Here is a 13,353-nt window from a genome sequence, read left to right on the forward strand (position 1 = left end):
ATCGATAAAGAATATGCATATAAAAAAACTCAATTTGCGGTTTCCATCTAACTGGCTTTTTAATTGTTGCACAATTTTTTTTTCCCGGTGCATCGTAAAAAAAAGTTGCCCTTGAACCGTTTCCATTCATAATTTCACATATTGTGCAAATTACATATGTTGTATTATTTTTTTCCGATTAACCTTTATTTAAAAAAAAAGAAAAGAAACACCATTATAGTGGTCAGTGTTTACCCTAGTTGGGCTCTTGAGCCTGACAAGCAAAGAGCAAAAGTCATCCAGTGGTGATGATCATGTTTGACCTAATCATTGTGTAGTGACCTGAATAACTGAGTTTTCTTTGTTGGTTATATAAATACTGTGGACAAAAGTTCTGACATTTTCAGTGTTTTTTTTTTTTTTTTTTTTTTTTTTACTTTAATCAAACACAAATCCTTCCAAAATTAATAGAAAATACAGAATTGTTCACGGTGGAATCACAAGGCTATTGTAATCAATAAAGGCAATATAACTATGAGACTAAACTGAATGATTTCAGTTGGTGACTCAGGACAAATAATAATTGTTAAAATAATCATCACCACCTGATGACTTTTTTGCAAAAGTCTAGCTGCTATAATTAAGTAAAAACAAAAAAAAATATGTTATATAAAATCAATAATAAATATCAAGGTTCAAGAGCCCAACTAAAGTAAACACTGACTGCTATAATGGTGACTTAAAAATGTTGATTTTCTACTTTGGTGATGAAAATTGCAGGACCCTTCGTTTTTTTTTTTTTTTTTTTTTGTTTTTTTGTCGTCTTTGCCACCTGGCTACTGTTGTAAAATGTTAAGAGATTTAATTTTAAAAAATTATAAATTAAGAAAAAAAAAAAGAAAAAAAGACTGTTAGTGATACCACTTGTGGAATTGCAGGTCTGAGAATGTGAATGTCTGCAGTCAAACCCTTCTCACTGAAATAGTTCACAGGTGGCAATGGATAGAAGCATTTTCCATCTAGTCTTATGCCACCTGGAATCATGTGAAATCTGTGCAATGAAACAGCAGATCCACAATGTGGATTTTTTTTTAAATAATAAATCATTCATGGGTTTTTTTACTATATAATTCAGTAAGAGAGAATTCATATAATGCCACACAAGTCTTAATACCCAGGGTTCCCTTTAAGGGAATATTTTATGCGAGTGGTTACATGAAAAAGATGGTTGTTCTTTTAATCTACATATTGTACATGTCTGTGTGATGCCCAAGTGATTACATGCCTCTGCACACACAGCACTTGAACGAGGTTCTTAGAACCTCACTCTGCTGTTCAGTAAGGCCCTCGCTACACTTGCACAGCTCCCTCAGCTTGGCTGAAACAGCCGGTAAACCCTCCGATGCTAGAAGGACCTCCTCGATTTTGTCTTTTATGTCACAGAGCCCAGAGTCCTCATGTCTTGAAGTTTGCCTTAAACCCCACCTTTCGGTAACATACTGTGTTCTGATTGGTCAACTAACATAGTCAGGTTTGATTGGTTGTTCCGCACACACCTCCACGGTAAACTATGCGTTAGCATCTGTTTGGGGTGAATTATGTCTTATTCTTCTCACCGCGAAGCAAACAGTAAAATAAAAAACTTGAACAGTCTTGCTGCTTTTTCTTCTGTGTGGGTGTATTCAAGCCACGCGCTTCAGTTTGAATCTGAATAGCGCGTTCAGCGCGGGGGCGTGGTCACATTACATATAACGAAGGGAGAGGTGAAAAACGGACATCACGTTGTTGTCATATGGATTACTTAATCACAGAATATTTTCGGCAGCACTTGTTTAGTTTTAAAGTAGACATGTCAAGCTTTCTATAGATATCTCTCTGCAGACAGGCTGCAGACAAACACATAAGTTCATAATCATACTTCACGTTGTGATTTGGAGATGCTTGTTGGTCTAAATAAAGTTGGTAATGAACCCTCTTTTATGGCCAAACGCTTTGAAAATCCCGCCTTGTACTCACCGAGATTAGAAAAGCAGTCATCAGTGAAATGTTGTGAACACAACAAGGATTTGTTGTACTGCTCTGGTATTGTGGTAAAAATGAATTTTAGCCATTGGTTCTTCTGATCTTCATTCTTTGGCAGTGAAAATAAAACAAACTTGCCTTTACAATTAAAAACACACCGTCTCCTCGACATGATGCTATCACACCAACCAGAGCGTCTGTGTGGGGGGTGGGGCAGGTCAGAGGTCAGTTTCTCTCAAGACGGTAGGCGGAGATTATTATGCAAAGTGTTCTCGTTACATACATAGAGATGGGCAAAAGATTTGAAATCTATAACGACTCGTTTCAGCGATTCAACTCCTTACTTTAGAAGCCAATAACTTTATAAATCGTGTACTTTTTGGTTTAATTACTTTGCACATTGTTTACACTGATGGTCAGCTACATCATAAACTGTAATACAGGTAATTTTTGATTTCCCATCTGTGTGGCTCTTTAAAGGGATATTTCACACACACAAAAAAAACATTCTGTCTACATTTATTTCAAACCTGTATGGGTTTGTATGTCACTAAAATATCTTATTTTGTGTTTTGCAAAAGAAATTCGCTCACAGGTTTAAAATAACACAGGGCTGAGTAAATAATCACAATTTTCATTTTGGGGAGAACTATCATTTTAAGAGAGCAAATATCTGCTATACATGCAAGTACATTTCCATCATCATCTTAACAATACACTGCCATTCTATATTCCATGGCCCTGCTATGCCTCGACATTGCTTAATTTTAGGTTGTATGCTGTTTGTTTTTGATCACATGAAAGTTAAGGTAATGTCTGAATCTCAAAGTTTTCAATAACTTCACAGGACATTGTTGTGAACTTGTGATGCTTACTGAATATGAGCCACCAAACCTAGTCCTAGTAAATACTGAGAATAGTAATAAACTATGATTATTTAAACCATTTTATTTCCAGACACAGTGTTGGTTTTGAATAGAAAAGACAGCATATCTTTTGACAAAAGATAAATCTAGTAAAACTGCTAACATGGTGGTGAGGTCAATTAAAATCATTTGAATGTAAATGGAGTGCAATTTTAAAGGGATAATTCACCCAAAAATGAAAATATGATGTTTATCTGCTTACCCCCAGGGCATCCCAGATGCCATGAATGTAAACATCATATTTTCATTTTTGGGTAAACTATCCCTTTAAATCCACTGTAGATTTTCAATTATTTGCATGAATTTAAATAAAAAGTTCAAAGATAAGAAGCTATTCTGATGAGAGCACTCATGAACCTACCCTAGTTTCCTACGTTTCCTCCTCCCCATCTCTGCAAATACATCCTCTGCTATTGCAAAAATACGTCTGGAGCTCTGTTTCCAATACGCAGACCCTGTGGCAGTGGGGATAAAAATAAAAACATTGTGTGAAATTCAGAATGATACCATCATTGATGAGCTGGGGCAAACTTCAGAATGAATTTGTTCCAATACTCCAGCCCACAACACAGACCTTTAATTCCAGGGGTATCGATAAGCAAATTTCCTTGACTATTAGTTAAGACTATGCTTGTTTCAGGACCCAAAGCAAGGGCTTCTTTTACTTTTGTTTTCATTGTTGACAAACAGGCCTCACTCTCCTCGAAAGGAATAACTAATGCCTTGTCCTGCACTAGTTTGTCACCCTCAAGTTGTCCAAGGAAAATGGTTCTGTGGGAACACACACAAACACACTGTACCTATCAGAAGTGGTTACTTTAAACCCTTATATCTGCATTACTTTGAAATTACATTTCACTGCACCAGCATTTTGTCAATACTGACCAATTTTTTTATCTGCTAAAAAGTACGTTTTTACACTTACCTTTGATACATTTTGGGGCTAACTGCAGGACTAACTGCACGTGTAACTGTTGCAGTGGCAGATCGGGAAAAGCTGAAACGAGGTCGACTTTGTCCAGGGTTTGGGTGATATGGGACTGGGATAGGGAGTGTCCCACATGCATCATCACCCATCACCTGGAAGGTACTCCCACCATTCATGAGGTCCAAACAACTGAAGAATCCAGATGAACCTGGGAAAACTGCAATCCCCATGTCATTGGTCAAGTAAACACTTGACTGTGTAATCTAGACAAAGGAGACAAGAGAACAGCACAAGATCAGAATACAAATTAGTAAGAATATTACGCTATACTTTGGACTAACAAATTGTCATTAGCTTTCCAGGACTGGAAACTCTGGTGTCTTGAAGAAGGCATCTTAATATGCAAGTGAAAAGTCGTTACGTATTTTCAAGATTGGTGACCCATACTCAAAATTGGTGTTCTGCATTTAACCCATCCAAGTGCACACACACAGCAGTGAGAAGTGAACACACACACGCGCACACACTGTGAATACACACCGGAGCAGTGTACAGTAATCTTGATTTTGTTCTTTTTTTTTTTTTTTTTTTAGAATGACTGACCAAAATTAGTATATTTTTTAAAATGTTTAACTAGTCAACTTAAAAACTAAAAGTTAGTTTTAGTTAAATTATCTTTTATTTGTTCTATTCACTCCAGGAATGCGTGACACCAGAGGCGTTGATCAGCTGCGCCATCGCACGGTCGGCATCATTCGTCTCTTAACGGTTGCTAATGTTTACTGAAAAACGCTCGATTTTCTTGATTAATTATAAAAACCTGCCAAAACAATAAATTCTAATTAATAAAAAAAAAATCGCCCAGCCTTAATTTTTCAGGTTTATATGACTGCAGGTTTGGTTTCTGACATGGGCCATGAGGCAGGTTGTGCTTTTGCGTTGTTAATGTAACTTTATATTTAGGCTCGATTTGTAACTTAACATTCAGGCTAAATGTATATTTAACACTTACAAAACATTACCAATTGTAAAATGAAGCTTAATCGGAAGAATCTGAAGAGTTTTTATACTGAATTTAGTCTAAAAAAAAATTATTTGTACGTTCTAGGATTAAATAATTTTTACGAGAGCAAACCTTGAAAATCCTGGCCAAGTTGTCCACTGTAACATCGTCCTCCCTGAGAACTGCGGCCAGAGAGCCTCTTTTTAACGTGTATGTGCCAGTGGTAGACATCGTGCTAGACTTTGCAGGAACATTAAACGGCGCCAATTTGGCCATCTGCACAATCTGCTGAGTCTACGTCACATCCGTTTAGAAACAGCAGCCACACTTGTTGTTTTTTTTTTATCTCAATATTATTTGATCTATTTTATATCCTGTAATGTTGTAATTTTATAATCAACAGCATCAGATTGTAAAGTAACATTTTTTTTCATAGAACATGTTACAGTTAGGAAGCACACTTTAGTTTAGTGATTGGGGGGCAATGACTAGATTAAACCCAGAATAATTTGAGAACAAAGTAAAATTTACATTCAAAAATTAACCTAGGATTTAGCAATAAAGATATCTTTGGACTTTTGCACATCAGCAAGGAATGATAATTTGCATCACTGAAACAGCTATGTAGAAAACTGTAAACATTTTTAAAGTAAATTAATTAATTTGTTGCACTTTGAGAGTTCGAAAATAAGAGCTTCAATCCATGTTCAGTGGGCAAATTGAACAAACAAAAAAAAAAATGTAAAAAGGGTCTAGAACCGCCCCTGGTCAGAATGTGTTCTTCCTCATGCTACACCCCTCCACTAAATTTTCTGGCCTCCACGAGCGGGATAGGTCAATGTCTAGTATTAAACCGATCATGATTTACAGCTCAGATAATGTTAATCAAAATAACATCTGTAAAAAATTTAACAGCCTAATTTTTATATGGTGAAATTTCGACTGTTTGATTTATTAAAATTAACCCTTGCTCTTCCACAGTAGCATACATATTAATAACAACAGTAAACACACATACACCTATATATAGCACCTCAATCCCACTGAATAACAATTAACTAACAGTGGGTTTAGTGTAAATGCACAAAAGCTAGATTTATCATGAAATACTGTAATTATATTCCATTTATCCTACATTTAATATACACATCTCCATTAATAATATAATAGAGTTAGATATATCGTACATTTCTGTCGCAATACCAAGCAGTTTGAGTTACAGTAAAATAAATCTATGGAAAATGATTCTGACTGTATCGTTGAGCAGTGTTTCTCCTGATTGTCAGCGTTGTTTCATCTGTTTAACCCTTTCGAGTCGATTAACGCATATATGCGTTTTGAGTCATTTTCTCCTGATAACCCCGAAAAGAACTTAAATTACACTCTCAGTTTTAATCGTACAGATAAGAACTTTTTTGGAATGTGTAGCTCTCATGAAATCCAAAATGAGCCAATATTCGGTATTCAGTATTAATTAAGCCTTCAGAGATAGAAGCTGTGTCTGAAGCTGCTTTCAGATGTAGTATACCTGTTTACAGTTTAATACTGATCAGACATTCCTTTTACCTAGCAATTACAACTGTATAATGAAATTAGATTCATGTTTAATACAACATTTTTAACACAGAAATATGTAATGACAAAATGAAATGATAGGCCTACTTTATGATACTTATGAAAGTAATATCGCCACTAGGTGTCGGTAAGTCACTGTGTTAATAAAGAAGCCTTTTATTCAATCTATTCGTTCAAGATTCAGATTCTTTCAGGAATAAATTCAAGTGTCTGTTTAATAATTTGTCACTGAACTGTCTATAATAATAAGTCTTTCAAAGACTGATTCATATCAGGATTCAGGAATGATACATCACTCTATAGTCTATACGCTTACTGTGACTTTGGTTTGATGACGTCAAGAAAATACCCCCTACCCATTCACATCTGAAAACTACTACTTACCTATGTCACACAATGTAACTGTAAAAATAATGTAAATATGTAACTTCACATAATTCTGTACATATTTGTTTACATGTTTGCATTTAAATAAAGAAAACACTTGACCCTCTTCCTGCTCTCTGTTCGTTTTCTATCTAGGCTACTTGTTTTTCATTAAAACAAATTAAAAACACTTTCTTTGTATATTCTAAATATTTATATTCTAACTAATTGTTTTCTTTGTGTGTGTGTGTGTGTGTGTGTGTGTTTATACAGTGGTCAACGTTTGAAGTGCATCAAATCCTTTAATCAAAGCTGTCCTAAAACCTAAATTCAAAATACGATATTGTAATTTTTATATATATATATATATATATATATATATATATATATATAAATCTTGCTAATTAAACTGCATTGGGCTAACCGAGACTTGTCATAGCATTTCCATTGTATTGCTCTTTTTTTAGTTTTGACTGCTTTTATTATATCGTGTTATATTGTTATTGCACATACTGTAACTATGCATGTGATCGTAAAAAAAAAAAACGTGTTCTTTATGCCCGCGATGGATACGCGGAAGTGAGTGTCTGTGTTTTGTTATAGACATAAACCATAAATATTTGACTGAAACTTGTCTGTTAAAATCTGTTTGCATGAACTTTAACTTTGAAATATTTTAACAGTTGCCCCGCCTTTTACTTCTAAAACCTCGTATTTTCTATGATATAGTGCTGAGGAAACACGGAGGTACATTATGCTTCGTGAATTACCCATCGCGTGTTGGTAGAGGCGTGTGCCACAGATTGTTTTGCCGATTGAGAAACGTAATTGGTAAACGGTTTGCCAGAATATACCCTAACCATCCAAGAGGATAAGAACGGCTAAAATCCTTAACGTTCAACAGGATGATACGAGGGACGAGACGGCAGCTGAAAAAGGAGCGCTGAAGAAGGAAAACGTAACATTGTTTGTTAAAAGCTTATTTTGATTTTCTTAACCCGTTGACTTACCTCAAGGATGGACGCTTCCCCTCTTGCTCTCACCGTATAGTGCCGGTTCGCAAATGAATCTCTCTTGAATGAATTGATTTGAATCCAACTCATGGCAGTCTATTTGAATCACTGCAGTTTTTTTTTTTTTTTTTTTTAAACCACACTCGAAATGATTCACGTTGTAGCATTAGTTGGTTAAGAGTCATATCGCAAATCGGTTCTTTAGAACTCTTCAGTGAACCGGGATTATATAACGTATGCACATCAAAGTTTGTTTTTAATTAATGGACTGTATATATTATTTATTCCTAATATTTTAAATAATTGTAATACATTCGTAATTAATTTTAACAACAATTATGGCAACACCTACACAGTATTTCAGAGTTTTAGGCCTACTTAAGTGTTATATAACTTTAAATATAAAAAAAATATTAAAACGCTATTAACATTGTAACTTTAGATAAAAGAATGAGAATATATAATGCATTGTATTACAAAAATAAATAAATAAATAAAAAAGGCCTTCTAATGGATATTATAGTTTGTAAAGTTGTCAAGAAAAGTCTTTAAAAGGGCATTTCTAAAATACCTGTAATCATTTACTCACTGGTTCCAAACCTGTATAAATGTATTCCTTTCAGTCTCGGTCACAATCTTGTTTTCCATTAAATGAAAGCAAATAGTGACTAAGTCCATCAGTCTTTAACATTTAAATATAATATAGCTGTATTTTTTGGTGACCTCTGCCTTTAAATATTTGACAATGTAACATTTATCGAAATCTGATGATTTATTACAAATTTGTACAACATATGTATTACATTTTTTTTTATCAATAATCATGCTTTACAGAAAACACTAAAGACTGTTGAAGCATCTGAAAAAAGAAAAAACCTTCTGAAAATTCTTGAAGAAAGAAAGGCAAGGAAGAGAGAAGCCCTTCCTTGGTGATGGAGGAGTTGTACCTCAAAAAACATTTGAGGATTTACAAAGAAAATACAGATACATAAAGAAACAAAAGCAAGACTTACAGGAAGAGCTGGAAGAATTCAAACATAAGTACGAGTTTATGAATAATTAACAAATTCCATGTGTTTACAAACATAGCCTATAATAAAAAAAAAATATGAATTATGAAAATTTCAGAATCTTAGTATGAAAATCTGAAACTTTTTTCTGTTTCTTGTTCTCTACAACACTAAAGATTAGCTGAATTAGAAAAGGAGAAAGTGGATCTGGTTGCAGAGCTGGCTACATACAAAAGCCTTAACATTACACTGCAGCAGAACCTAAATGAAGTGCTACAAAGGGCCTTCTCAAAAACAGGTATTGTTTCAAATCTTGATGGATGGCCATTTAAGTTCTCTTCAGTGATGTTAGATTGGGTTCTGACTGGGATATCTATGGGCATTCACAGAGTTGTCCCTATACACTTGTGTTGTTTTGGCTATTTAAATTATCTAAACTCTGGTTTTTGCTTTGTCATTATGCAGTATCTAGTGTGTGGAACTTAAAGACATTTTAGAATATGACTGAAGCATAACAATATGTATTATTGTAAGTAAAAAAAGTAATAAAGGGATACTACACTCAATTAGAATATGACTTCACCCTTTTATTTTTATATATTAACATATTTGTCCCTACCATTGTTTGGTTGGTTGCAGGTCCATCTCTTCTTAACAGACCTTCTGCATCTTTTGAGAGCAAACCTGACGGAGGACCAGATGAGCTGCCCAATAGTTCAGAGGGCAACAACCCACCTCTGAATAAAAACACTTTTCAATCAACTCTGAGCCTTTATGAAATAAAGGATGGCACGGTACACAATTGTCAAGCCTTTTTACCCCATTTGTTTTCACACATCAAAAAGTCCACTTTGCCCCCAATAATGGTAACAATATACTTATTATAATACTATTATATTATATAACATTATATTATGTGTTAATAAGTATATTACCTTTATTATTATTATATTATCTAATATATAGTAAATATATTTTAAACTTTTTAAATGTAATATTTTTTTTATTAAAAACTTGTCATAACAATTGCATATTATTGCTTTTTTGCTGTTTTTGATTGCTTCCATTGTCCTCATTTGTAAGTCGCTTTGGATAAAAGCATCTGCTAAATGACTAAATGTAAAAATATACATATATAATAATCCAATTAAGAAGCATGTGATAATCTAGAACATTGATATGGTATAACCTTTTAAACTGACTGTATGCCTATCCCACACAGCGTAATTTTTAATCGCAATTGCAAATATGGCATCTACTCTGACTAAGCCCATTTTACTCTTACTGAAAGGTTCCACTTTAACTGTTAAGATCCAATGACTAGAGATCTTGGTATAGTAAAATTATATCACCTTGTTTTTAATATTAAATCTTTCAAAAACAAATGCAGGTCTTATGTGGTAGGCATAATACTTCAGTCAAGGAATAGCACAACGGGAATAATAATATCTTCTTCCTCTGGTCCTTAGGAATAATGATATTTATACTATAATGGGACCCTTGCTACTGGTGTGAAGGGTGGTAATTCTATGGGCGAACAAAAGCTAGATCAATATTTGAAGGAAAACGTGTAGAATTTGGCTCTCTTTGTTGCATCATATGCCAATGGTGGCCATTCAAAAATGGGAAAAATCACTTTGTGTGTTTTTTTTGTTTTGTTATTTATTTATTTCTCAGGTTTTGCATTCCTATAACTCAGGAAGTATAATTTGATAATTTGGCACACAGACATATATGTTTTTGCAATTGTTTTAACAGAGGGAAACAAACTGCAATTCTAGTTTCAACATTATTCTTCAGACATTTCTATTTAAATCTTATTCTTGGATAAAAACTTGAACAGTGCAACTGTGAACTGCCACCATTTAATGCAACAAAGATTGCTAGGAATATCAATCTTTGCTTAGCAATTCCTCCCCGGACTAAAGAGGGGAGCGTGTGCGGCCGCTGGACTCCGCCACTTACCCGTACCCTTCCTTTCTGAACACTGCCCCACCTGCACGAATATATATATCAACTAAATACAAAAATGTAGGTGGAGAAGTTGCTAAAATGTAATTGTTTTGACATGGAATGACCCATGAGAGGTTTTATTCATACAATTTACTGTAAGTCAATGGAAATCAAGAATTGACTAAATATTTTGTCTTTTAAGATGCCTTTAATTTAAGATGTGCCTAAAGTAAATACTCATTCATTTTCTGTTTTGAAGATCCACATAGGAGAAAATATTTGGATTAGAGAAGAGGTGTGGAGGAAAATGACATCAACCACGAAGGATTCTCTCTTTGTAAAAGAGATGGCTGTGGCATTGTGGGGGACAGCCGCTTTACAAAGAAGAAGTGTGTCAGGAAAGGAGTGTCCCACAAACAGACATTCTCAAAAGCCTCCCCTGACACCCTCCAAGTTGCATGTTTTGAGAGGTAATCTAATTTCTCTATTACTCCATGCATGCACTGTATGTAACCATGAGCACCACCAATTTTGTTAAAAACAGTTGGAAAATGTTCTTGCTCAAGATATTCTCATTCATATTCATCCTTCATCCTCTCATTCATACTTTAACATATAAATATATACTTATTTATCAGTCAATAAAAATAAATAGAACATAATTAAACGCCTACATAATTTCATTACTATGTCTGAAAAAAGCAAAATGTGAAACAAAAACATGATAATTGCCTTTTTAAGTAGTTTTACTAATTGAAAATTCACAAATAAATTGTCTAAATCATTTCTCTTTCAAGTCTGTTTCAGTGACTGGCTGAAACAAAAGGAGCCTGAAAGAGGAGAGAGAGAGAAGAGGGAGAAACAAGTGGGGCATTACATATCCCAAAAAATACAAGATATCATAAAAAAAGAAAGAAAAAATGAAAATGTATAATATGTTATTGTTCACCTTCAGTTAATTGTTGATATAGTTTTCATATAATCATTTTAATCATTCCAATAATTTTGTAAATATGTGTTAGAACAGCAGTGTTTTGTCACAGTGTCTGGGTTGTGTTCCCTGGGGTTCCACTAGATGTCCTCCTTTCTCACGGTGTCTGTCACCATATCACTTCCTGTTCCCTTATTTGGTCACCTTCCTCCTTGTTGTGTAATTGATTGTTCCCCACCTGTCTCCTGTTCTCTCATTATCCTTCTGTGTATTTATACCCGGTCTGTCTGAGTCTGTGTTACGGAGTCCTTGTTTGAGTGTTATTAATGTCTGTCTATTCTTGCCTTGCCTTGCCTTGCCTTGTGTTCGTGTCTAGTTTATGTTGGTTTTGGATATTCTGGTTTTGACCCTGCCTGGACTGTTTACCCCTTTGGATTACCCTTTAATAAACATCATACCCGCAATTGGTTCTCTCTCTCTGTGTTTCCAGTACACCGATCGTGACATGTTTTGCCTGCAAGATTAAATAAAAAAATGTTAAAGTGGTTGCTTGTGGTCCTGCAGATTATTTAAAGTAAAATTGGAATGATTTAATTTGTCACAACACTCACTGACAGGAAAATTGGGTCAAACACTGTGTGATCAATCAAATCAAACAGTCAGTCAAAATCAGTCAATTTGAACAGCTAAAACCAGCCAGCCTGACCAGCTACATCCAGTTAAAACCAGCTTACCCAGTTTAACCCAGCTAAGACCAGCTTAAACCAGCTAAGACCAGCCTGACCAGCTAAGACCAGCCTGACCATCTTAGGGGCCATTCACATATCGCGCCTAAAAACGCGTGGAAAACGTTAGGCGCGCCGCTTTGTCCTTCTTTGCAAAGCGCTCAGACAGAAGCGCTCCTGAGGCGTCTGCCTTTGCTAAGCAACCGTGACGTGCTCTCTCCATGAAGACGCGGGAATATCAGCAAAGGATAAATGGATTTGCAGCACAAAAAATCGCTCTAAGTAGCTCTGCCACTAAATTTATTTCAATATTCCAATCCATATACAGCTATGAACAGCTGTTCCTTCATCTTGGCTGAGTTTTCAACGTTGTTACGGGAAAGGATTAAGCTGATTGGTTAGTTCTGGTCACATGACCCGCGGTGCGCTTGCTGCATTCTGAAAAGTTGAGATGTTTTTAACTCGATGCGGTGCGGACGCGCCTGGAAAAAATGCTTCCATTATGACCGCGCATGCCGCGCGCCTACATTGGAAAAACGAACTTGCGCGCACAAAAGATGCGAAATGTGAACAGCCCCTTAAACCACCCTGACCAGCTTAAACCAGCTAAAACCAGCCTGACCATCTTAAACCAGCTAAAACCAGCTGAGACCAGCCATTCTGACCAGCTAAAACCAGCCTGACCAGCTTAAACCAGCTAAAACCAACCATCCTGACCAGCTAAAACCAGCTAAGACCAGCCTGACCAGCTAAAACCAGCCCGACCAGCTAAGACCAGCCTGACCTGCTAAAACCAGCTAAAATTTATCCAAAACCCCTCTTAAACCAGACTATGACCAGGCTGGGAGACCAGCTAAAACCAGCCAGACCATCTTAAACCAGCTAAAACCAGCTGAGACCAGCCATTCTGACCAGCTAAAAC

Source organism: Carassius gibelio, chromosome A4 (genome assembly GCF_023724105.1).
Source record: "Carassius gibelio isolate Cgi1373 ecotype wild population from Czech Republic chromosome A4, carGib1.2-hapl.c, whole genome shotgun sequence".
In the NCBI taxonomy this organism is placed as follows: Eukaryota; Metazoa; Chordata; class Actinopteri; order Cypriniformes; family Cyprinidae; genus Carassius; species Carassius gibelio.